The sequence below is a fragment of the Macaca fascicularis genome, chromosome 15 (genome assembly GCF_037993035.2).
Source record: "Macaca fascicularis isolate 582-1 chromosome 15, T2T-MFA8v1.1".
Lineage (NCBI taxonomy): Eukaryota > Metazoa > Chordata > Mammalia > Primates > Cercopithecidae > Macaca > Macaca fascicularis.
Window position 1 is genome coordinate 2,433,046 of NC_088389.1, and position 23,921 is coordinate 2,456,966.

A 23,921-nucleotide genomic window follows, 5' to 3' on the forward strand; every position below is an offset into this window, starting at 1 on the left:
TGTTCACACGTGCTGGCCCCATCAAGCACAGGGAACTTCCGGGGCACAGATACCCAAGAGAACAAACTCGAAACACAACCAGATGGCAACCATGGAGCTGCCCAAGCAGCAACGGGAAGCTGTGGATTAGAGGCAGACCCGTGCGTCTCCACAGCCTCATACCTGGAACCAGGGCCAGGCGTGAGGACCCGAAACCCCCGCTCCTTCACACCGGCCTCCAGCGCCTTCTTGCGGTCGCCATGGGGGCACGTGTCACCTGATGCTCACCTGCCACACTCCGCCTTCCAAAAGCAGCCTGAGGGCCAGGGCTAGCTCTAAGTACGCTCTGTCTCCGGTCCTGGCCCCTGAGAGCCCAAAGAAAGGGGGTGGGAATTGGGGTCATCTCTCTAGCAGGAAAGCAGTCTTGATTCAGGGAACTGGGGACAGCTAGGGAGGGACTTCCAGTGGGGATGGGGGGCTCACCCCTAGAAGGGCGACTCCAGGCAGACCAACCTCGGAAAGAGGTGGAGGAAGGACAGGGGCATGGTGTCAGCTGAGATCCCCAGCAGGCAGCCCAGGGAGGCAGGGACTGACAGGCAGGCCCCGGCCTGAGGGTGGAGGGCAGCCTCCAGAGTCCTCTCCCCAGAGGGCAAACTGGGGTGGCATTTTATTTACTTAAGGAATGACTTATCAGAACCATTCCTTTTCTTTTTTTCCTTTAAAGTCTCATGCTCCGTCACCCAGGCTGGAGTGCAGTGGAGGAATCTCAGCTCACTGCAACCTCCACCTCCTGGGTTCAAGCAATTCTCATGCCTCAGTCTCCCAAGTAACTGGGACCACAGGTACACGCCACCACACCCAGCTAATTTTTTGTATTTTTCAGACGGGGTTTCACCATGTTGGCCAGGATCGTCTTGAACTCCTGGCCTCATGTGATCCACCAACCTCGCCCTCCTAATGTGCTGGGATTCCAGGTAGGAGCCACTGTGAATGGCCCATTCCAACATTTAAATAACAAATGCATTTTCCATTTTTTCTCCAGGAAGGACAGTGGATGCTGACTGCTCTGTGCCTGGACAACAGCCCTAAGATGGGGGCCTTGCTGTCCTACTTGAGCCTGACTGATGCCTCCAGGCAGGCTGTTAGCTCAGCCACAGGTCCTAACACTGCATACCTGCTCTGCTGTCTTTCCAAGGCCCGAGTTGCCAAAAGGGTGTCCTGGAAGCCTTGGGTCACTTGCAACCTCGAAGCAGCAGGACCCACCCAACAGGCAGAGCAGCAGCAGGAAGGCTGTGGCCACAGCAGTGAGGAAAACGACGTGTCACTGTGTGCCCCCGACACAGCGGTGTGGGTCACCCAGTCCCAGGACTGCTCGCCTGAACGGGGCTGACCTCTCCCAGCAGGCCCAGGACCAGCAAGTCTTGGATGGACCCAAGAGGCCAGAACGCTGCTGAGGCCCTCCTCTCCTCCTCTCACCTCTGCCCCAGTTGCTGTCCCAGAAAGAGGTCTTCCCAGCTCTCAGGACCGCTCCGCCATTCACCAGGGACTCAGCCAAACCCAGGAGGCTTTCACTTTTCTTGAGAAACAGGGGTCTCACTATGTTGCCCTAGCTGGAGTACACTGACTATTCACAGGCGTGATCACTGCACACTACAGGTTGGAAGTCCTGGGCTCAAGCAATCCTCCTGTCAGTTTCCTGAGTGACTGGGACTAGAGGTGAGCGCACCTCCATGCCCAGCTATCCAGGATGCTTTCTGAGCCCATTCCTTGTCCAATCACAGGCCAATCCCACTGGCTCTGCCTCCACGCTGCCAGCACTGGCCCCTTCTCTGGCCCTGACCCTGCTCTCTGCTCCTCCTTCACACCCACACCAATAAGGCACCCCTTCTTGAGGGCTCCCCAGGAACATCCTGGGCACTCAGAAGGAAACCCAGCCACTGGGTTTAGGCCCATCTGGTCTTATCCCCCACCATCCTCATGATGCCCCCAGTCCACCTGCTCTCCTCTGTTCCCTTAACACTTTTGCCCTGCTTGGAAGAGCCCCCGGTGCTGGTCCCTATGGATCTGCACACCTGCCCCTTGGTAACCCTGAGTTAGGCCTAAGCAGCCTGTACCCAGGACAAGGCCCAGCAGCCTTCTGAGACTTGCCTCCAACTCCCATGTAATGTCCCCAGATCTCAAAAAGTGGAAGGACAGTTTACCTGTAAACCCCTGAAAAAGGGCCACAACCGGCCGGGCGCGGTGGCTCACGCCTGTAATCCCAGCACTTTGGGAGGCCAAAGCAGGTGGATCATGAGGTCAAGAGATCAAGACCATCCTGGCCAAGATGGTGAAACCCCATCTCTACTAAAAATACAAAAATTAGCCGGGCATCGTGGTGTGTGCCTATAATCCCAGCTACTCTGGAGGCTGAAGCAGAAGAATCGCTTGAACCCAGGAAGCAGAGGTTGCAGTGAGCTGAGATCACACCACTTCACTCCAGCCTGGGCGATGCAGCAAGACTCCACTAAAAAAAAAAAATAGGCCAGGCACGGTGGCTCACACCTGTAATCCCAGCATTTTGGGAGGCCGAGACGGGCGGATCACGAGGTCAGGAGTTTGAGACTAGCCTGACCAACAGGGTGAAACCCCATCTCTACTAAAAATACAAAAATTAGGGCCGGGCGCGGTGGCTCAAGCCTGTAATCCCAGCACTTTGGGAGGCCGAGACGGGCGGATCACAAGGTCAGGAGATCAAGACCATCCTGGCTAACACGGTGAAACCCCATCTCTACTAAAAAAAATACAAAAAAACTAGCCGGGCGAGGTGGCGGCCGCCTGTAGTCCCAGCTACTCAGGAGGCTGAGGCAGGAGAATGGCGTAAACTCGGGAGGCAGAGCTTGCCGTGAGCTGAGATCTGGCCACTGCACTCCAGCCTGGGTGACAGAGCGAGACTCCGTCTCAAAAAAAAAAAAAAAAATTAGCCGGGCGTGGTGGCGCACACTTGTAATCCCAGCTACTCAGGAGACTGAGGCAGGAGAATCACTTGAACCCGGGAAGGAGAGGTTGCAGTGAGCTGATATTGCACCACTGCACTCCAACCTGGGCACTGCAGCGAGACTCGGTCTCAAAAAAAAAAAAAAAGAAAAGAAAAGAAAAAGTAAAAAAGAAAAAGGGTCACTACCACATGGATCCCAAATAGGAGGTGCTTTTTAACTCAGAAAAAGTTAGGCCCCAAGACAACCACCCTCAGCCCCTTCCGCAAACATTCCCCAAAGCTTCCTTGACCTAGCTCACCAACAGAAGCACGTTCCAAGTGTCTTCCGATGCTGCGCCAACCCTGCAGACCCATGGGGCCAGCCCCTCTCATCCTCCACAGGAGACACGTGCACTGCCAAAACTGACGCCGCGTACAGGAGAGGGGAACGCACAGGCAGCGACCTCATCCCTGAGCTGCGCTCACTGGCCTGAATAGGGCTGACTCTTGAGAAACTGTGACAAGACTGACTGCCAGTCACCTCTCTGCCCCGCAAAGCCAGCAGTGGTGTGCTTTCAATCCCTGCTTCTGAATCTGTAATTTAGTGAGACCTTGCACTCATGTGGTACTTCAGAGTTCAGAAAACATGCTTATAACCTAAACTTACTCCTCCAAACACCCAACAGAGGGGATGCTGGGGCTCTGCCTGCCCAGTACTCAAAGTCCCTTGGTGAGGAGGCCACACCTGTTTCTCCCTCTTTTTCGAAGGTAGGTGCACCCGCTCCTGGGGGTGGCAGAGCTTACGCGGATGTTCCAGAGCTCACAGATGCACACCAGCTGTGGCAAACTGAGGTGGGAGCCTGCTCACCAGGACTGCACCCTCAGCACACGTTTATCATGATACGTGGAGGCGTGCTACGTACACACACATCACTAAAACCTCACCAGGACTGCACCCTCAGCACACGTTTATCATGACATGTGGAGACGTGCTACGTACACATACGTCACTAAAACCAAAGGTTCACAGAACTACACTTCGTCTTCATGACAGGCATTCTGAGTGTTCTATTTTCTTCCTTCTGTTCTGATCAGAAGCTATTACATTGATTTCATGAGCCACTAATGGTTTATTGATTTATTTCTGTTTTTTTCTGAGACAGAGTCTCGCTCTGTTGCTCAGGCTGGAGTGCAATGGCGTGATTTAAGGTACAACTGCCGCCTCCCAGGTTCAAGCAATTCTCCTGCCTCAGCGTCCTGAGTAGCTGGGGACTACAGATGCCTGTCACCACGCCTGGCTAATTTTTGTATTTTAGGAGACAAGGTTTCACCATGTTGGCCAGGCTGGTCTCGAACTCCTGACCTCAGATAATCCGCCCACCTTAGCCTCCCAAAGTACTGAGATTACAGGCATGAGCCACTGTGCCCAGTTGAGCCACTAATAGTTTAAAAAGGTTTAATAGTTTTAGAAGTGGCTTCTAACCCACTTTGGACAGAGAAATTTTCTATTTTTAAATATCATTAGTTTTTAAGCCACGTTTTTTTTTCTTTTTTTGAGACAGAGTCTTGCTCTGTCGCCCAGGCTGGAGTGCAGTGGCGCGATCTTGGCTCATTGCAACCTCCGCCTCCCAGGTTCAAGCCATTCTCCTGCCTCAGCCTCCCAAGTAGCTGGGACTACAGGCACCTGCCACCACATCCGGCTAATTTTTTGTATTTTTTACTAGAGACAGGGTTTCACCATGTTAGCCAGGATGATCTTGATCTCCTGACCTCAGGTGATCCACCCGCTTCGGCCTCCCAAAATGCTGGGATTACAGGCATGAGCCACTACGCCCAGCTTTAAGCCACATTCTTTAGGACAAAATCCTATTTCATACTTGTTATAAGATGTTAAATAGGATATAAAATGTGAAGAACCCTATGAGTGCAGTCATGCTAGTGTAGAATGGGGCAAGAAGGTAAAATAAAGGATCATTTTGCTGGGGTAGACAGATTCAGTGGGCCGGGCACGGTGGTCACGCCTATAATCCCAACACTTTGGGAGGCTGAGGCGGGTGGATCACGAGGTCAGGAGATCAAGACCACGGTGAAACCCTGTCTCTACTAAAAATACAAAAAATTAGCTGGGTGTGGTGGTAGGCGCCTGTAGTCCCAGCTACTCAGGAGGCTGAGGCAGGAGAATGGTGTGAACCCAGAAGGTGGAGCTTGCAGTGAGCTGAGATCGCGCTGCCACTGCACTCCAACTTGAGCGACAGAGCGAGACTCTATCTCAGAAAAAAAAAAAGATTCAAGGTGAGCCTTCTCTTTTTTCACAGTGTCACTGAAGAGTATCCTGGCGCATCTTCCAGACGTTTTTTTCTTTTCACGTCGACATTCCTCCCAAATGTGCTCTTGAAGGTGGAGAGACAGAGGTGTGCCCTCCCTGCCCTAGGCGTGCCTGTCAGACACAAAAGAACCACAAAAATGGGCCAGGCGAGGTGGCTCACACCTGTAATCCCAGCACTTTGGGAGGCCGAGGTAGGCAGAGAGCTTAAGCTCAGAAGTTTAAGACCAGCCTGGGGAACATGATGAAACCCTGTCTCTACCAAAACCACAAAAAAATGGCTGGGCGCGGTGGCTCATACTTGTAATCCCAGCACTTTGGGAATGCAGAGGTGGGTGGATCACCTGAGGTCAGGAGTTCAGGACCAGGCTGGCTAACATGGTGAGATCCTGTCTCCACTAAAAATACAAAAAATTAGCCAGGCATGGTGGTGCAAGCCTGTAATCCCAGCTACTCTAGAGGCTGAGGCAGAAGAATTGCTTGAACTTGAGAGGCAGAGGTTGCAGTGAGCTGAGGTCGCGCCATTGCACTCCACTCTGAGCAAGAGTGATCCTGTGTCTCAAAAAAAAAAACAAAAACAAAAACAAAAAAAAAACGAAAAAACAAATCTAAAAATACAAAAAATGAGCCAGGTGTGATGGTATGCATCTGTGGTCACAGCTACTCAGGAGGCTAAGGTGGGAGGATCACCTGAGCCTGGGAGGAGGAGGTTGCAGTGAGTCGAGATTCACAACAACGAGCACGGCCTCCATCCGTGGCAGACGTTCCTCACACACACGGCCTCACGTGGCCATCATGACGTCCCGACACAGCAGGAAGGTCAGGGATCATTATTCCTGTTTCCAAATGAAAACACAACCCCAGACAGCCAGGCCACGGCAGGCATCCTGGTCGAGGGCCCCTGAGGTCCCACTGATCCCCGCACTGCACTCTGGGGTTCTTTGTACTTAGAGATTCCTTAAACATTTTATTTGAATCTCATTCATAAATATATTTTAAGAACTAATGAAAAGCACCACAAAGGCTCAAAAGTGCTACACCAAGATTTTAGCACACTTCTGACACTGCCCCAATTTGCTCACACGTTGGAATCCAACTTCCGCTGTGCCTAGCACGTCCCAGAATCTCCTCCGGCTTAGACTCGGAGCTCTCAGTGGCCTACACAGGAGGCAGAAGGGACTGAACTGAACACATGGTCACCTAAACCAGACACACAGACTGAGACCTGGTGCGTGGCCAGACAGCATGGGCTGCTCTTGCTTTCCGTACGTGTCACAAGAGATGTGAGGGGTCAGATAGGAGTGATTCCATCTGGAAACAATGTGCTGCTGGTTTTTTCAGGCTTCCAAATCAGTTTTACTTTAAAACTCCCAATTCTATCATGTAAGTCGGCTAAAAACCAAAGTGCCACCCCTGCGGTGACCGACTGAACGAGTGTGCGGGACGAGTGTGCGGGGGGGGGGGACACAGACACGCGGTGACTGACTGAACGAGCGTGCAGGGAGGACTCTCACACACGCAGTGACTGACTGAACAAGAGCGTGAGGAGGACTCTCACACATGCGGTGACCGACTGAATGAGAGTGCGGGGGGGGGACACACGCGGTGACCAACTGAACGAGCGTGTGGGGGGGGACTCTCATACATGTGGCGACTGATTGAACGAGCATGCGGGGGGGCCACACACACATGGTGACTGACTGAACAAGCGTGCAGGGGGGACACACACGCGGTGACCGACTGAATGAGCGTGCTGGGGGGACTCACATGTGGTGACTGAATGAGCGTGTGGGAGGGCCACACGCGGTGACCAACTGAACGAGCGTGTGGGGGGGGACTCTCATACATGTGGCGACTGATTGAACGAGCATGCGGGGGGGCCACACACACATGGTGACTGACTGAACAAGCGTGCAGGGGGGACACACACGCGGTGACCGACTGAATGAGCGTGCTGGGGGGACTCACATGTGGTGACTGAATGAGCGTGTGGGAGGGCCACACATGCGGTGACTGAACAAGCGTGCAGGGGGACTTACACACGCGGTGACCGACTGAAAAAGTGTGGGGGGGGACACACACACGGCGATCGACTGAAAAAGTGTGCAGGGAGGACTCTCACACACCCGGTGACCGACTGAGCGTGCGGGGGGGCCACACACGCGGTGACTGACTGAACGAGTATGCAGGGAGGACTCACACACACAGTGACCGACTGAACGAGCATGGGGGGGGACACACGCGGCGACCGACTAAACGTGTGCAGGGAAGACTCTCACACACGCAGTAACTGAACGAGTGTGCAGGGAGGACTCACACACGCGGTGACCGACTGAACGAGCGTGCAGGGGGGACTCTCACATATGCGGTGACTGACTGAATGAGCGTGCGGGGGGGGGACTCTCACACATGCAGGGACCGACTGACATGGTAGCTTGCACCTGTAATCCCAGCTACTTGGGAGGCTAAGGTTGGAGGATCACTTGAGGCCGGGAGTTCGAGACCAGCTTGGGAAACATAACAAGACCTCAGGTATAAAAATAAAATAACAAAAAAGTTAAAATGGCAAAGAAATGTCAAGAACAGGTTTTAAGGCCCGGCGTGGTGGCTCATACCTGTAATCCTAGCACTTTGGGAGTGCATAGGAGGGTGGATCACCTGAGGTCAGGAGTTCGAGACCAGCCTGACCAAAGTGGAGAACCCCTGTCTCTACTAAAAACACAAAAATTAGCCGGGCATGGTGGGTGCCTGTAATCCCACCTACTCGGGAGGCTGAGGCAGTAGAATCGCTTGAACCTGGGAGGCAGAGGTTGCAGTGAGCCAGAGATCACGCCACTGCACTCCAGCCTGGGCAACAAGAGCTAAACTCTGTCTCAAAAAAGAAAAAAAAGGCCAGGCACAGTGGCTCACACTGGGTGACAAAGCGAGACTCCATCTCAAACAAAAAAAGAAACAAAAAAAAACACAAATAAAAAAAGAAAAAAAAAACAAGTTTTAATATAAAAAAGCCCCTCTGCGGTGGCTCACGCCTGTAATCACAGCACTTTGGGAGGCCAAAGTGGGCAGATCACGAGGTCAGGAGATCACAACCATCCTAACACGGTGAAACCCCGTCTCCACTAAAAAAAAATTAGGCGTGGTGGTGGGCGCCTATAGTCCCAGCTACTCAGGAGGCTGAGGCAGGAGAAGAGCGTGAACCCAGGAGGCAAAGGTTGCAGTGAGCCGAGATTGCGCCACTGCACTCCAGGGTGGGGACAGAGCAAGACTTCCCTCCACAGGAGAGTGGGGGGCATCTGGCACCCTTGTTGCTAATGGGGCTGAGCTGTGTGTTCCCTTCACAACGGGACACCCCCACAAGAAATCACAGAGGCCTTCACTAAGCTGGAGTCATCAGGCAGCTGAGACCTGACATCCTGACTCTGGTGTGTGAACATGGTTTGGTGGCATCGGTGACTCAAAAGGACAAGCTGTATTGTTACGCAAGTCAAACGCCGCCCAAACCATGACACCAAATCAGATATGGGTGCAACCTGGCCGCTGCAGGGGTCACCTCGTCGCCGCAAACGTCGCCTGCGTTCAACCCAGGTCTTACTCTTCTCACAGGCAGACTCCAAGATGCCCCAAATGCTGGAGATTCAAACTTCCTCGATTCCTGTCTCCACCAACAGTGCACGACTGCTTCATACAATACTGAACTTCACGCAAGAGTTCACTGGGTGGCACCCGATTCTAACCCACTTCTATAAAAGCCCATCTGAACATTGATCTGGAACACTGATCTGCATGCAGCCATGAATATGAGGCCCTCCAAATACTCGAAGTTCACTTTAAAATTATAATTTCATGGCCGGGTGCGGTGGCTCATGCCTGTAATCCCTACACTTTGGGAGGCCGAGGAGGGTGGATCACCTCAGGTCAAGAGTTTGAAACCAGCCTGATCAACATGATGAAACCTCATCTCTACCAAAAATACAAAAATTAGCTGGGCGTGGTGGCGCGCGCCTGTAATCCCAGCTACTCGGGAGGCTGAGGTAGGAGAACCGCTTGAACCCACGAAGCGGAGGCTGCAGTGAGCCGAGATCGCACCTCTGCACTCCAGCCTGGGCAACAAGACCAAAACTGTCTCAATAAATAAATAAATAAAACTATAATTTTATATGTAACCCCATCTTTTTCAGGCTCAACACAATACCAAATAGAAACTTGGTAACAGCCGAAACTCCTAACAATTGTTTATACGAAAGTATCAGAAGCAAGCGTTGCAGGAGAGAAGCTCTTGAATCTTATAAGTGTTCACCCATTAATACCTTTAGTTTCTCGTATTAAAAACTGGAGCTGTTAACACGGAGAGAGATTGAGTTACAGTGCAGCAATTCCGTCCCTTCAAGATCATGTGAGCAGGGTCCGTTCTCAGTCCTAGTTTCCCTTGACTTGACCCAGACAAGGCTCCCTCCTCCTCCGAGCCCCGTCTTCACTGGCTGCCCTACACCGAGTGTGCGTTTGGTGCTCTTCTGCACTGACCCTCAGCCCTCAGGGCCGCAAAATGCCAACTCCAAAATACCCAGCTCTGGCCCTGACCATTCCCCTGACCCCAGGCTGCACATCTGGCCGCCTCCCGAGAGGCCATGGGCGCTGTGACTCCTTCATCTTGGCCTAGGAAGCACCAGCCTTCAGCTGCTCAGGCCAGATTCTTGCAGACATTCTAACTCCTTTTTCTCCGCTCTACCTTCCACAAACATCCCCTGCCAATCCCAGGCCCAGGCCCTGGCCCCGGTCCCACCCGGCGCAGCCCATCCCGGCACCGGCTCCTTGCTAGCCCCGACCCTCCCAGCAGCCAAAGGGACTTTTCCACCCAGGCTCAGCCGGGGTCTCCCCAGCCACTCAGCAGGAAGGCAGCAGAGTCGGCTCCGCCCCCAGCCTCACCGGTCTTCCCCGACCCCCGGCTGGGAGCGCGAGCAGCCTCAGGGGTCGGAGGCGCCCCTGACCCGCCCGGGCACGCAGTCGGGTGGGGGTGCGGGGATTCGGGAACACGAGGGGCCCACACCTGAGCGTGGAGGGGGCGACAGGACGCGGGGGAGCGGCGGACCCGGGGCAGGGCAGGGCCCGGTGGGCCGCCCACGGGCCTCAGGCGGGGCTGGGAGCCGCGACCCCGCGCGAGACCCGGGACCGTGCCCCGACGCTGCTCCGAGGACGGCCGCGCGCGTTCCCGAACTTTCCCGCGCCAGCCCCGCTCCGACTTGGTTTCCGGCCCAGCCGCTCAGAGAAATCCCCTCGGACTGGCCCCGCCCCCGCCCCGCGGCCTCTCCCGCCCCCGCTCCCGCTCCGGCTCCGGCCGGGAGTCGCCCTGAGAGGTGCCCGCGCCTGCGCCCGACCCCGCAACCGACCCCGCGCCCGCGCCCGACCTCGCCCCCGACCCCGCACTCGCCTCACCCAACGGTCGCGGCGCGCCCGGAACTAAGGGCCCGCCCAGCCACCGCCCCCAACGCCGCCGCCGCCACCGCTCCGCCGAGGGGGCCTGACGGACGGACACGGGAGCCAACCAGCGAGCCCTCAGGAAGCCGTAGCGGGCGCCGATTGGTCGGCGCTGAGACGGCGTGGGTACCTAAGTCGCCCTCTGCTTCTTCCTCACGGAGCGCGCCGGAGCGCTGGTGCGGGGGGTTGGTCCCGGGAGCTGTTGTAGCGCTGCGCCGTGGGGTCCGCGTCAATTGGGTCCGTTTCCCAGGTGCGGCGAGACAGCGAGGCCCTTGCTTCCCCTCCCGTGGCCCCCGTGCGGAGACCCCTGCCGCACACCCGAGAGGTGAGCCAGGAGCCCAGGCCGGGCGGCACCGGTTCCCACGAGGCGCGCGTCGCGGGACGTGGGGCCCTGGCGGGGCGGCCGCGACCTGCCGGACACCTGCGGGTCCCTCTGCCTCCCCCGGTGCCGGGCTTAGAGCGGGGCCTCAATTTGGGTTACATTTATGAAAAACGACCAAAAGAATACTGCACGCTTAAGTAAGGTATTAAGGATATGGGTCTCCTTTTGGGTTGAGGTAATGCTCTGCAACCAGACAGTGGTGACGGCCGCCCGACATGGCCGGTGTGCTAATCCACTGGGTTGTGCACTGTATTATTATTTTTTTGAGACGGAGTTTCGCTCCGTCGCCCAGGCTGGAGTGCGGTGGAGTGATCTCGACTCACTGCAACCTCCGCTTCCCGGGTTCAAGCGATTCTCCTGTCTCAGCCTCCCTAGTAGCTGGGATTACAGGCGCCCGCCATCACGCCCAGCTAATTTTTGTATTTTTGGTAGAGACGAGGTTTCACCATGTTGGCCAGGCTGGTCTTGAACTCCTGACCTCAAGTGAAAACACAACCTGTGACCTCCAGACACTCAAACGAAAACAGTGGCCTTGGCGGCCAAAACAGGGGCTGCCCTAGGAGTCCTGTGGGCTGCATGGGGCAGGCGGCACCGTCATCTGCTCAGGAGAACGGGAGCTGCAGCAGGTTCTCTCTGGCGGCGCACGGGCTAGCACCGGACACACCACCTCCCCTCCAGCCAGCTTTTGGTGAAATGGAGACCTTTCTCCCCGCTTTGCAGAGAAGGAAACGTTCACAGAGGTAAGTCTACTCCAAGCATTCAGACCCTGAGACCACGGGACTGCTCAAAGATGGAATACACTGCAAAACAGGGCAGGCTCTGAAGTTACATAATTTATTCAGGCCACGCTGTGTCCCCAGGCGCCAATGCCACATTTCATACATGTTACTTGGTTTGTAGTTGGAATTCCCCTCCCCTAAACCCACATTCCTGGGACCGCAAGGCCTTGAGATGGAACTCAGGAAGCCATTGGATTCCATCAACGTCATCACCCCTGAGTTTGCTGCAAGCAGCCATGGAAACGTTCGAAGTTCGCACCTGCAGGGTCAGTGAGGTTGCATTCAAGCCCAGGAACTGGGCTCTGAGATGTGAGGAGGCTTCTCCTCCTGGCTGCACCTGGGAGGCTCAAAGCTGTCCTGAGACTGCAGCAGCCAATTCGGAATGAAAAAGGGTTCACGCGGTGGCTCACGCCTATAATCCCAGCACTTTGGGAGGCTGAGGCGGGAGGACTGCTTGAGCCCATGAGTTCGAAATCAGCATGGGCAGCATGGCGGAACCCCATCTCTACCAATAAAAGGAAAAAAAATTAGCTGGTTGTGGTGCTGCACACCTGTAGTCCCAACTACTTGGAAGGCCAAGACAGGAAGATGACAGAAGCCCAGGAGGTGGAGGTTGCAGTGAGCTGTGGTTGCACCACTGCACTCCAGCCTGTGCGATAGAGTGAGACCCTGTCTTTTTTTTTTTTTTTTTTTTTTTTGAGATGGTGTCTTGCTCTGTCCCCAGGCTGGAGTGCAGTGGCGCAATCTCGGCTCACTGCGACCTTTTCCTCCCGGGTTCAAGCAATTCTCCTGCCTCAGCCTCCGGAGTAGCTGGGACTACAGGCGCACACCGCCACACCCGGCTAATTTTTTTTGTATTTTAGTAGAGACAGGGTTTCACCGTGGTGCCCAGGCTGATCTCAAACTGAGCTCAGGCAATCTGCCTGCCTCAGCCTCCCAAAGTGCTAGGATTACAGGCCTCAACCGCCGCGCCTGGCCGACCCAGTCTCTTTTAAAAAAGAAAAAACAGCCAGGCACAGCGGCTCATACTTAATCCCAGCACTTTGGGAGGCCGAGGCAAGCAGATCGCCTGAGGTCAGGAGTTTGAGACCAGCCCAGCCAACATGGTGAACCCCTGTCTCTACTAAAAGAAATATAAAAAAGGCCCGGCACAGTGGCTCATGTTTGTAATCCCAGCACTTTGGGAGGCTGAGGCAGATGGATCACCAGAGGTCAGGGGTTCAAGACCAGCCTGAACATTGTGAAACTCCCATCTCTACTAAAAAAATTTTTAAAAGGGGCCAGGCATGGTGGCTCACGCTTGTAATCCCAGCACTTTGGGAGGCCGAGGCGGGTGGATCAAGAGGTCAGGAGTTCGAGACCAGCCTGGCCAACACAGTGAAACCCCATCTCTACTAAAAATACAAAAATTAGCAGGGTGTGGTGGCGCTTGCCTGTAATCCCAGCTACTCAGGAGGCTGAGGCAAGAGAATCGTTTGAACCCGGGAGGCAGAGGTTGTAGTGAGCCGAGATCGTGCCATTGCACTCCAGCCTGGGTGACAGAGCTAGACTCCATCTCAAAAAAAAAAAAAAATACAGAAAAGGTCCGGCACACACAGTGGCTCATGTTTGTAATCCCAGCACTTTGGGAGGCTGAGGCGGGTGGATCACCTGAGGTCAAGGGTTCAAGACCAGCCTGGCCAACATGGTGAAACCCTGTCTCTACTAAAAATACAAAAAGTAGCTGGGCGTGGTGGCAGGCACCTGTAATCCCAACTACTCGGGAGGCTGAGGCAGGAAAATCGCTTGAACCCGGAAGGCAGAGGTTGCAGGGAGCTGAGATCGCGCCACTGCACTCCAGCCTGGGTGACAGAGCAAGACTCCATCTCAAAGAAAAAAGAAGGGGTTCACTTGTTTTGGGGAGGGGTTCACCTGTTTTAGGACACTCTACTTCCTTCAGGGTAATGGGAAAGTCATTCTAACAGCTTTCAGACAGTGGCCTCCAACTTGGGGTGACACACCTCACTGGTCCTGGATGATGACAGTGTTGAAGGGCTGAGTCTGAGACCACCTCAGCCCCACCCCAAGTCCAGAAAATGTTTCCCAAGCTTGGCAAATGCCCACAGCCCTCAAGAGCCAGCAGTGACCAGGATGACTGCCCTGTGCCGCCCAGTCTCAGAGGACTTGCCCCAGTGCTGCTCTCATGAAAATGCCTTTGTTTATTTTAGATTGCTCTGTTTCCAGAAGATTGGCACACACATTAAAAAAAAAAAAAACAAAAAAAACAAAAAAAAAAAAACTGGCTGGGTGTGGTGGCTCACACCTGTAATCCCAGCACTTTGGGAGACTGAGGAGGGCAGATCACCTGAGGTCAGGAGTTCAAGGCCAACATGGTGAAACCCCATCTCTACTAAAATACAAAAATTATCTGGGCATGGTGACATGCTTGTAATCCCAGCTACTTGGGAGGCTGAGGCAGGAGAATTGCTTGAACCTGGGAGGCGGAGGTTGCAGTGAGCCAGGAGTGCGCCACTACACTCCAGCCTGGGCAACACAGCAAGACTCTGTCTCAAAAATAATAATAATAATATTGATTGTGATGACAGGCCTGCAAGGCATAGCAAGTTGATACCAGCCTGACTGAGAGGCGGAGGTACACTGATTGGGAAGTGCCTCCCCACCCCGCCCACCAGCTTGGAAGCTGTGACACCTTGGCCTGGGGACTCGCCTCATTTGCTGGCTGGAAAGGGGTGACTCACTCTGGCCATGGCGCAGCTCAGGGGATTCCCACGTGGGCTCCTTCCTGCGGAAAAGAAAGCAAAAGTCAGCCACCCAGGCCTCCAGCAGGGGCAGGGGGAGGAGATGCCCCCGGGCAGTCTCAGGAGAGGCCTTAGCGTCCTCCCACTGCCTGAGGGCTGGGGTTGCAGGAGCAAGAAGGAGAGCAGCAGTTGGAACCTGGAGATGGACACATGCAGCTGTTGTCCTGGTCTCCGTGTCCTGACTAGAGGGTACCAGTGTCCCTGGAGGGGCGGCCTGACCATGGACCAGAGCAGATGCTGCCGTGGACGCCAGCCACTCACTGACCTGGCCAGGGAGGACCCCACAGCTGCTCACTGGGCCTGCAGAGCACGGGGGGTTAGGGGCCACCGTGCCACTGGCATCTGCCCTCTGTGCCCAGCAGGGCTCTGTGGATACATCTGAAAGCCAGTGGCTGCGTGTGCCCTCTGCACCCAGCAGGGCTCTGTGGATGCGTCTGAATGCCAGCAGCTGCCTGGCTTCCCTTGGGCGTGGTTGGCGCCCTCGAAGGCTCACACCTCGTGTCCTTTTACTCAGGTCTTGGGACGACAGAGCCCAGCTTGCAGACAGAGCCAGGAGGCCGAATGTCCGAGCTGGGCCCCCTACAAGACCGTGAACAAGGGACACCCTTGTGTGCCTGGTGATGTCCCCAGGGGAAGTGCCCACCTCAAATAGCCGCAGTCCACTTGCTCACACGAGAGCTTGCCTCTTTTTTTCAGGCGTTTGCAGGTCAGCCTTGTGCTGCAGCCTCTGAGGGAAGCTGGTTTCACTCTCACTCTGTAGTCACCTGACAGGAGTGTTTCCAGGAAGGCAGCCGCAGCTCTGGGCTAGAGTCCCCTGCACCAGCCCCCGCCCTAGCCCTGCCCTCACCCCCTCAGGCCAGTGCACAGGGCACAGAGGCTCCCTCCTCGTCAGCTCCGCAGGGAGCCTCCCCCAGGGCAACCTTTGATAAAAGGAGAAAGGCCTGGGGAGGGGTGGGACCTGGAGGCAGGTTTGCCTCCACGCCAGACAGCGGGGAAGGTCTTGTCCTCCAACTGAATGGCATAGATCCTCGGGGGGAATCTGAAGCCCGCCTGTCCAGGGCAGGCCCAGGGCTGGCTGCAGGCAGGAGACCCTTGAGCACGTGAGCTTGTGCTGTCACACAGCAGAGTCCGTGCCAGCAACCGTGGGGAAGAATGGATTTCTGTCTGCTTGTGTTTTCTGTGAACTTGGGAAGGACACACAAGAAAGTAATAAAAGATTTATGCCTGTAATCCCAGCATTTTCGGAGGCCGAGGCTAGAGATCACTTGAGCTCAGGAATTCAAGACCAGCCTGGGCAATATAGCGAAACCCCCGTCTTTACAAAAAATGCAAAAATTAGGCCAGGTCTGGTGGTTCATGCCTGTAATCCCAGCACTTTGGGAGACCAAGGCAGGCGGATCATCTGAGGTTGGGAGTTTGAGACCAGCCTGACCAACATGGAGAAACCCCGTCTCTACTAAAAATACAAAAATTAGCTGGGCGTGGTGGTGCACACCTGTAATCCCAGCTACTTGGGAGGCTGAGGCAGGAGAATCGCTGGAACCTGGAAGGCAGAGATTGCGGTGAGCTGAGATTGCACCATTGCACTCCAGCCTAGGCAATAAAAGCCAAACTGTCTCAAAAAAAAAAAAAAAAAGCTGGGCATGATGCCATGGCACAATCTCGGCTCACTGCAACCTCTGCCTTCCTGGTTTAAGTGATTCTCCTGCCTCTGCCTCCCAAGTAGGTGGGATTACAGGCACATGCCAGCACACCCGGCTAAGCTCGAACTGGTCTCAAACACCTGACCTCAAGTGATCCTCCCACCTTGGCCTCCCAAAGTGCTGGGATTACAGGCGTGAGCCACCACGCCCTGCTGTAATGGATGTTTTCTAACCAGGTAGTATGCACCTGTAGTCCCAACTACTTGGAAGGGTGAGGCCAGAGGATGGCTTGAGCCCAGGAGTTCAAGGCTATTGTGAGCTATTACTGTGGCACTGTACTCTAGTCTGGGTGACAGAGCGATATTCTGTCCCTATAAAAAAAAAAAAGTAATGGAATTTTTTTTTTTTTTGAGATGGAGTCTTGCTCTGTTGCCCAGGCTGGAGTGTAGTGGCATGACCTCGGCTTGCTGCAACCTCCGCCTCCCAGGTTCAAGCGATTCTCCAGCTTCAGCCTCCTGAGTGGCTGGGACTACAGGTGTGAGCCCTCACGCCTGGCTAATTTTTTGTATTTTTAGTAGAGATGGGTTTTTGCCATGTTGGCCAGGCTGGTCTCAAACTCCTGGCCTCCCACCTCATCCAGCTAATTTTTTTTTTTTTTTCTTTTTTTTAGTTTGCAGTAGAGATGGAGTCTTACTGTGTTGCCCAGGCTGGTCTTGAATTCCTGAGCTCAAGCAGTCCTTCTGCCTTGGCCTGCCAAAGTCCTGGGTTACAAGTGTGAGCCACTGCCTGGCCAACATATTTTGTTGTTGTTGTTATTTTTGTTTGTTTGTTTTTTTGAGACGGAGTTTCGTTCTTGTTGCCCAGGCTGGAGTGCAATGGTGAGATCTCAGCTCACTGCAACCTCCGCCTCCTGGGTTCAAGCGACTCTCTTGCCTCAACCTCCTAAGTAGCTGGGACTACAGGCACCTGCCACCACACCCAGTGATTTTGTATTTTTAGTAGAGATGGAGTTTCACCATGTTGGTCAGGCTGGTCTTAAACTCCTGACCTCAGGTGATCCACCTGCCTCGGCCTCCCAAAGTGCCAGGATTATAGGCGTGAGCCAAACCTATTGGTTTTTCGTATTAATTAACGATAACATTATGGTCCAGTTTCTGGCTTTGAGTTTTAACATCTGCAAGCTTGACAGCTTTGTGAAAATTGATCTTTTTCTTGTTGTCATGATGCTCCAGCTATGTTTATCCACCTGTTTTTCCTCATGGTCAATCAGAAAACACTTTTTATTCAGTTGAATTTTGAAAATTGTTTTTCACTTAAAGCCATAGATACACAAAGTTAGGAAGAACCTCGACCACAGTACATAATGTTTGGTTTATAAAACTTCTACTTCACAGGACATTCTAGATGTTGTGATTCTGTGTCCTTGTTTTTTTTTAAAGGTGATCCTAGTGACATTCAGATCTCTCTGCAGTCAAAATAATTGTAAATTCAAATGGAAACTCCGAAGTGGCCCCACATGGTGATGATTATACAACTAATGTCCTGTTTTGCTGTCAAAGACAGGAGCCAGGCCAGGTGCAGTGGCTCACACCTGTTATCCCAGCACTTTGAGAGGCCAAGGCAGGTGGATCACCTGTGGTCAGGAGTTTAAGACCAGCCTGGCCAACGTGGCGAAACCTCATCTCTGCTAAAAATACAAAAATTACCCAGGTGTGGTGGTGGGCGCCTGTAATCCCAGCTACTTGGGAGGCTGAGGCAGAACTGCTTGAACCCAGGAGGCGGGGGTTGCGGTGGGCCGAGATCGCACCATTGCACTTCACCCTGGGCGACAGAGGGAGCTACTGGAAAGGCTGAGGCATGAGAATTACTTGAACCCAGGAGGCGGAGGAGGTGGTTGCAGCGAGCTGAGATGGCACCACTGCACTCCAGCCTGGGAGACAGAGCGAGACTCCGCCTCAAAAAAAACACAAAAACAAGCTGCGCCGACAGTGGACAGAGAGGCCTTGGGAGCTGCTGCACGGCAGGGCTGCCCACCGGGGCTTCAGCCCCCAGAACCGTCTGGGACCCCCAGAACTGCCCCGCATCAGCCAGCACAGCCAGGCGACTTTCCCATTCTCTCTCCCACAGCAGGCAGGAGACAGTGGATCTGGGGGCTCTCCAGCCTTAGGGGCACCAGGCTCAGCTCCTCAGCCTGTGGTTCGCTGGAGGCTGGCAGCAGGGAGGTTATTTCCCCGTGGGTGGGACCGGGTTGCTCTCTGGGACCCCAGCAGAAGTGGCCCTGTCCCACCCCATCATCCTGCAGTGGAATTAATACTGGAACGTCCCACCGGGCACAGAAGGCTGCTCTGCCTGCAGGTTGACCTCAGCAAGGATTGCCAGACCCACGGGAGAAACAGCCCGAACCAAACAAAGGAGCGGAGAGGGGGTGATACAGGCACCAGAGGAGAATGTGAGAAGAACCAAATTAGTAATCCTAGAAGAAAAAAGAAGAATTTGTGAAATAGAATGCTATAAAATTCAATGCTATAAAAATAATAGAAGAGGAGTTGGATGTAGTAGCGCATGCCTGTAATCCCAGCTACCTGGGAGGCTGAGGCAAGAGGATCACTGGAGCCAAGGGGGTGGAGGCTGCAGTGAGCCGAGATCACACCATTGCACACCAACTGGGCAACAGAGCCAGAGCCTGTATAAAAACAACAAAACAACACAAAAACACGGCCGGGCATGGTGGCTCACGCCTGTAATCCCAACACTTTGGGAGGCCGAGGTGGGCGGATCACAAGGTCAGGAGATCGAGACCATCCTGGCTAACACGGTGAAACCCTGTCTCTACTAAAAATACAGAAAATTATCCGGGCGCGGTGGCGGGCACCTGTAGTCCCAGTTACTCAGGAGGCTGAGGCAGGAGAATGGTGTGAACCCAGGAGGCCGAGTTTGCAGTGAGCCGAGATTGCACCACTGCGCTCCAGCCTGGGCGATAGAGTGAGACTCTGTCTCAAAAAAAAAAAAAAGAAAAAGAAGGAAGAAAAAAAATATAAGAGGGAACCCTTAAAAATCAAAAACGTGATATCAAAATTAAGAAAAATGTTAAGTAGAAAGGTTATACATTGAGATCTCCCAAAATTAGAACAGAAAGAACATGAGTTTAAAAACAGGAAAGACTGGCTAGGCATGGTGGCTCACACCTGTAATCCCAGCACTTTGGGGGGCTGAGGTGGGCGGATCACCTGAGTCAGGAGTTTGAGATTAGCCTGACCAACATGGTGAAACCTCGTCTCTACTAAAAATACAAAAAAATTAGCCAGGCATGATGGCAGTTGCCTATAATCCCAGCTACTTGGGAGGCTGAGGCAGGAGAATCGCTTGAACCCAGGAGGTAGAGGTTGCAGTGAGCCAAGATTGCACACTGCACTCCAGCCTGGGCGATAGAGTGAGACTCCGTCTCAAAAAAAAAAAAAAAAATTGGTTGGGCATGGTGGCATGTGATTGTAGTCCCAGCTACTCCAGAGTCTGAGGCAGGAGGATCACTTGAGCCCAGGAGGTCAAGGCTGCAGTGAGCAACAATTGCCACTGCACTCCAGCCTGGGAAACAGAGCAAGCCTTGTCTCAAAAATAGTAATAATTAAAAAAAAAAAAAGATAAAAATAACAGAACCTGCTACCATCAGACTGGGTGCCAATATTTAATAAGAGGAGGGAACATTTTCTGCCAAAAAGTAGGAAGGACAGATGTCCAGAGAGAGGGCCGCACTGTCCCTGCATGTGATGTCCAGAGAGAGGGCCGCACTGTCCCTGGGTGTGATGTCCATGTGTCTTCATTGTCGAGGAGCCCAGGAGGGTCCCGGAGCCTGATAGTGCTTCTCACTGCAGGTGGTGCAGCAGCTGACGCAGATGGTGGGGAAGAACGTGAACTGAGTAAGTCGAATGGCCCTGGGAAATTAGGCGAAACCTGGTGCAGTTGTGTGGCCTGCTCTTCTCATTTTGTGTATCGGGGTCTCACCTTTTCTTTTTTTTTTTTTTTTTTTTTTTTTTTGCGACGGAGTCTCGCTCTGTCGCCCAAGCTGGAGTGCAGTGGCCGGATCTCAGCTCACTGCAAGCTCCGCCGCCCGAGTTTACACCATTCTCCTGCCTCAGCCTCCCGAGTAGCTGGGACTACAGGCGCCTGCCACCTCGCCCGGCTAGTTTTTTGTATTTTTTAGTAGAGACGGGGTTTCACCGTGTTAGCCAGGATGGTCTTGATCTCCTGACCTCGTGATCCACCCGTCTCGGCCTCCCAAAGTGCTGGGATTACAGGCTTGAGCCACCGCGCCCGGCCGGGGTCTCACCTTTTCTTAGAGGAACTTATCTAGGTACAGCATATAGTATCAGCAGTGACACAGACATTTTCTTATTTAACCAATGACCACTCAAGGATTGCTTAGTTTGGCCGGGCGCGGTGGCTCAAGCCTGTAATCCCAGCACTTTGGGAGGCCGAGACGGGCGGATCACGAGGTCAGGAGATCGAGACCATCCTGGCTAACACGGTGAAACCCCGTCTCTACTAAAAAATACAAAATAAAACTAGCCGGGCGAGGTGGCGGGCGCCTGTAGTCCCAGCTACTCAGGAGGCTGAGGCAGGAGAATGGCGTAAACCCGGGAGGCGGAGCTTGCAGTGAGCCGAGATCGCGCCACTGCACTCCAGCCTGGGTGACAGAGCCAGACTCCGTCTCAAAAAAAAAAAAAAAAAAAAAAAAAGGATTGCTTACTTTAGGTTCAATTAAGCTACCAGCAGAAGGCACTGATTGTGAAATTTCACGGTGTTACCCTGCTAAGTGGAAAGGTAGCATTAAGAGGGATAAAGGTTTCGTTATGATGTGGAGTCTCATTCCTTTTGTCTTGGAAAAGCCATGTACAGTATTTAAACGTCAACTTCTTCTGGTTTGTAGTTTGAATATCTCTGGTCATGGCATCAGGCAGTTTGGATTACAGGCTTGAGCTACTGCGCCCAGCCCCATCAGTTTCTTTATTACAGTTCTGAAAGTTTTAATTTGGTTCATTAACCTTAAAAGTTATCAGAAATCTGTGTTCAAGAGTACTTGTTAGAGTCTTTTCCATGAAAAGCAATTTTGGACTGTACCTTATTCCAAATACTTTTAGAAAACCATTGTGAATGATAAAAACTTAGAATAGCCACAGTTAAAAATCAGATGAAGGTGGGGCACGGTGGCTCACGCCTGTAATCCTAGCACTTTGGGAGCCCGAGGCAGGCGGATCACGAGGTCAGGAGATCGAGACCATCTTGGCTAACACGGTGAAACCCCATCTCCACTAAAAATACAAAAAGTTAGCCGGGCGTGGTGGCGGGTGCCTGTAGTCCCAGCTACTCGGGAGGCTGAGGCAGGAGAATGGCGTGAGCCCAGGAGGCGGAGCTTGCAGTGAGCAAAGATGGCACCACTGCACTCCAGCCTGGGCAACAGAGCAAGACTCCATTTAAAAAAAAAAAAAATCAGATGAAAGTTCCCAAGTGACAAGGAAACTTAGTTACTTCTGTTACATGCAGCATGTTAAGATAGCAACCGGAATGATGACTAACAGTGTCACATCAGGGCCATCAGACTTCTATACATTTCATATAATTTTTAGAATACATGAATAACATATCCAGAGCCAGGTGTGGTGGATCATGTCTGTAATCCCAGTAACCTGGGAGGCTGAGGTGACAGGATCACTTTTGGCCAAGAGTTTGAGACCAGGCTGGGTAACATAGCAAGACCTCACCTATAATAAAAATAAAATAAATTACCTGGGTGGTGGCACATGCCTGTAGTCCTACCTGCTTGGGAGGCTGAGGTGGGAGGATCTCTTGAGTCTAAGATTTTCAGGTGGCAGTGAGCCATAATCATGCCAGTACACTCCATCCAGCCTGGGCAACAGAGACCCTGTCTATAATAAACAAAAACATATCTATACAAATGTAACTTTAGGAAAAGTTCAACATAACCAAAATTATGTCTAACATTAAATTTTGATGAATTTTTATAATTTGTGGAACATTTATACCAATAAATATAAATATAACTGAAAGATTTAGCATTATCATTTGATAACTTATCAAATAAGGCTTATCATTTAATACCTCTACAAGATGAGACTTACATTTTGAGGCTCTTCGTGAACCAAAGTGGAAAATCGCAAAGTTAAATTTAGGTCAAAAAGACTTAACTTAGGATATTGATCCTAGGGAAGCCAGCCAAAGATGTCAAAAGATTCAAAACACTTAATAAAAGTAGAATCATACTAACCAGAGTGATAATCAAAAAACTTTGGGCTGGGTGTGGGGACTCATTCCTGTAATTCCAATACTTTGAGAAGCTGAGGTGGGTGGATCACAAGGTCAGGAGTTCGAGCCTGGCCCTGGCAATATGGTGAAACCTTGTCTCTACTGAAAATACAAAAATTATCTGGGCATGGTGGTGCCCACCTGTAGTCCAAGCTACTCGGGAGGCTGAGGCAGAAGAATCACTTGAACCCAGGAGGCGGAGGTTGCAGTGAGCCAAGGTCATGCCACTGCACTCCAGCCTGGGTAACAGAGACAGACTCTGTCTCAAAAAAAAGAAAAAAAAGAAAAGACTTCAAAAGTAATGTATGACATAGATGACCAATTTTTTTAGTTTTGTATTAGTGTATTTTTAATAGAAAAGATCAATATTTAGAAAGATAATTTCCTTCTAATTACAGCTAACTTAATTACACACAAAATACCTTTCATAAATTCCCTTTTCACAAGTCTTATCAAAACTTACTCAGACAAGACCAGGCGTGGTGGCTCATGCCTATAATCCCAGCACGTTGGGAGGCTGAGGCTCACCTGAGGTCAGGAGTTCAAGACCAGCCTGGCCAACATGGCAAAACCCCTCCCTACTAAAAATACAAAAACTAGCCAGGAATAGTGGTGTGTACCTGTAATCCAAGCCATTCAGGAGGCTGAGGCAGGAGAATTGCTTCAATCTGAGAGGCAGAGGTTGCAGTGAGCCGAGATTGTGCCACCGTACTCCAGCCTGGGCAACAGAGCAAGACTCTGTCTCAAAAAACAAAAACTTAGACTATTGATTACATGCTTCGACTTTCTGTTTTGTGCTATGGTTCTGCTTTCTTTCTGTATCTTTTTCTTTTTTCTTTTTTTTTTTTTCCAGACAAGGCCTGACTCTGTTGCCCAGGCTGGAGTGCAGTGGCTCGATCTTGGCTCACTGTAATCTCCAGCTCCCAGGCTCAGGTGATCTCCCTAATTCAGCCTCCCAATTAGCTGGAACTACAAGCGTGCACCACCATGGGCAGCTACTTTTTGTATTTTTTGTAGAGATGGGGTATCACCCCGTTGCCCAGGCTGGTCTTGATCCGCCTTGCTTCAGCCTTCCAAAGCACTGGGATTACAGGCATGAGCCACCATGCCTGGCCAGTGTCTTTTTCTTAAATAACCAGTCACTTTAGGACAAACATTTACCATATGTGATTCTTTCTCATTTAAAATTATTATCTCTCTTTTTTTTTTTTTTTTTTTTTTGAGATGGAGTCTCGTTCTGTTGCCCAGGCTGGAGTGCAGTAGCACGATCT

At 52.4% G+C, this 23,921-nt stretch overlaps 1 protein-coding gene across 15 annotated transcripts in view; it reads right to left on the reverse strand.

Moving 5' to 3' along the window:
* TRAF2 (TNF receptor associated factor 2) overlaps positions 1–15,440 on the reverse strand; it is a 45,721-nt gene extending 30,281 nt beyond the window's left edge. For 6 of the 15 annotated variants that reach the window (XM_074015986.1, XM_074015989.1, XM_065529807.2 and 3 more), the window contains exon 1: positions 10,684–10,722. The gene's annotated coding sequence lies outside the window, so the exon portion shown is untranslated. Of the gene's footprint in view, positions 1–9,565; positions 10,131–10,181; positions 10,246–10,683; positions 10,723–14,629; positions 14,674–15,332 lie in introns of those variants that run through there. The other 9 variants (XM_074015982.1, XM_074015984.1, XM_005580376.4 and 6 more) reach the window with 4 other exon arrangements.
* Positions 15,441–23,921: the final 8,481 nt, after the last annotated feature.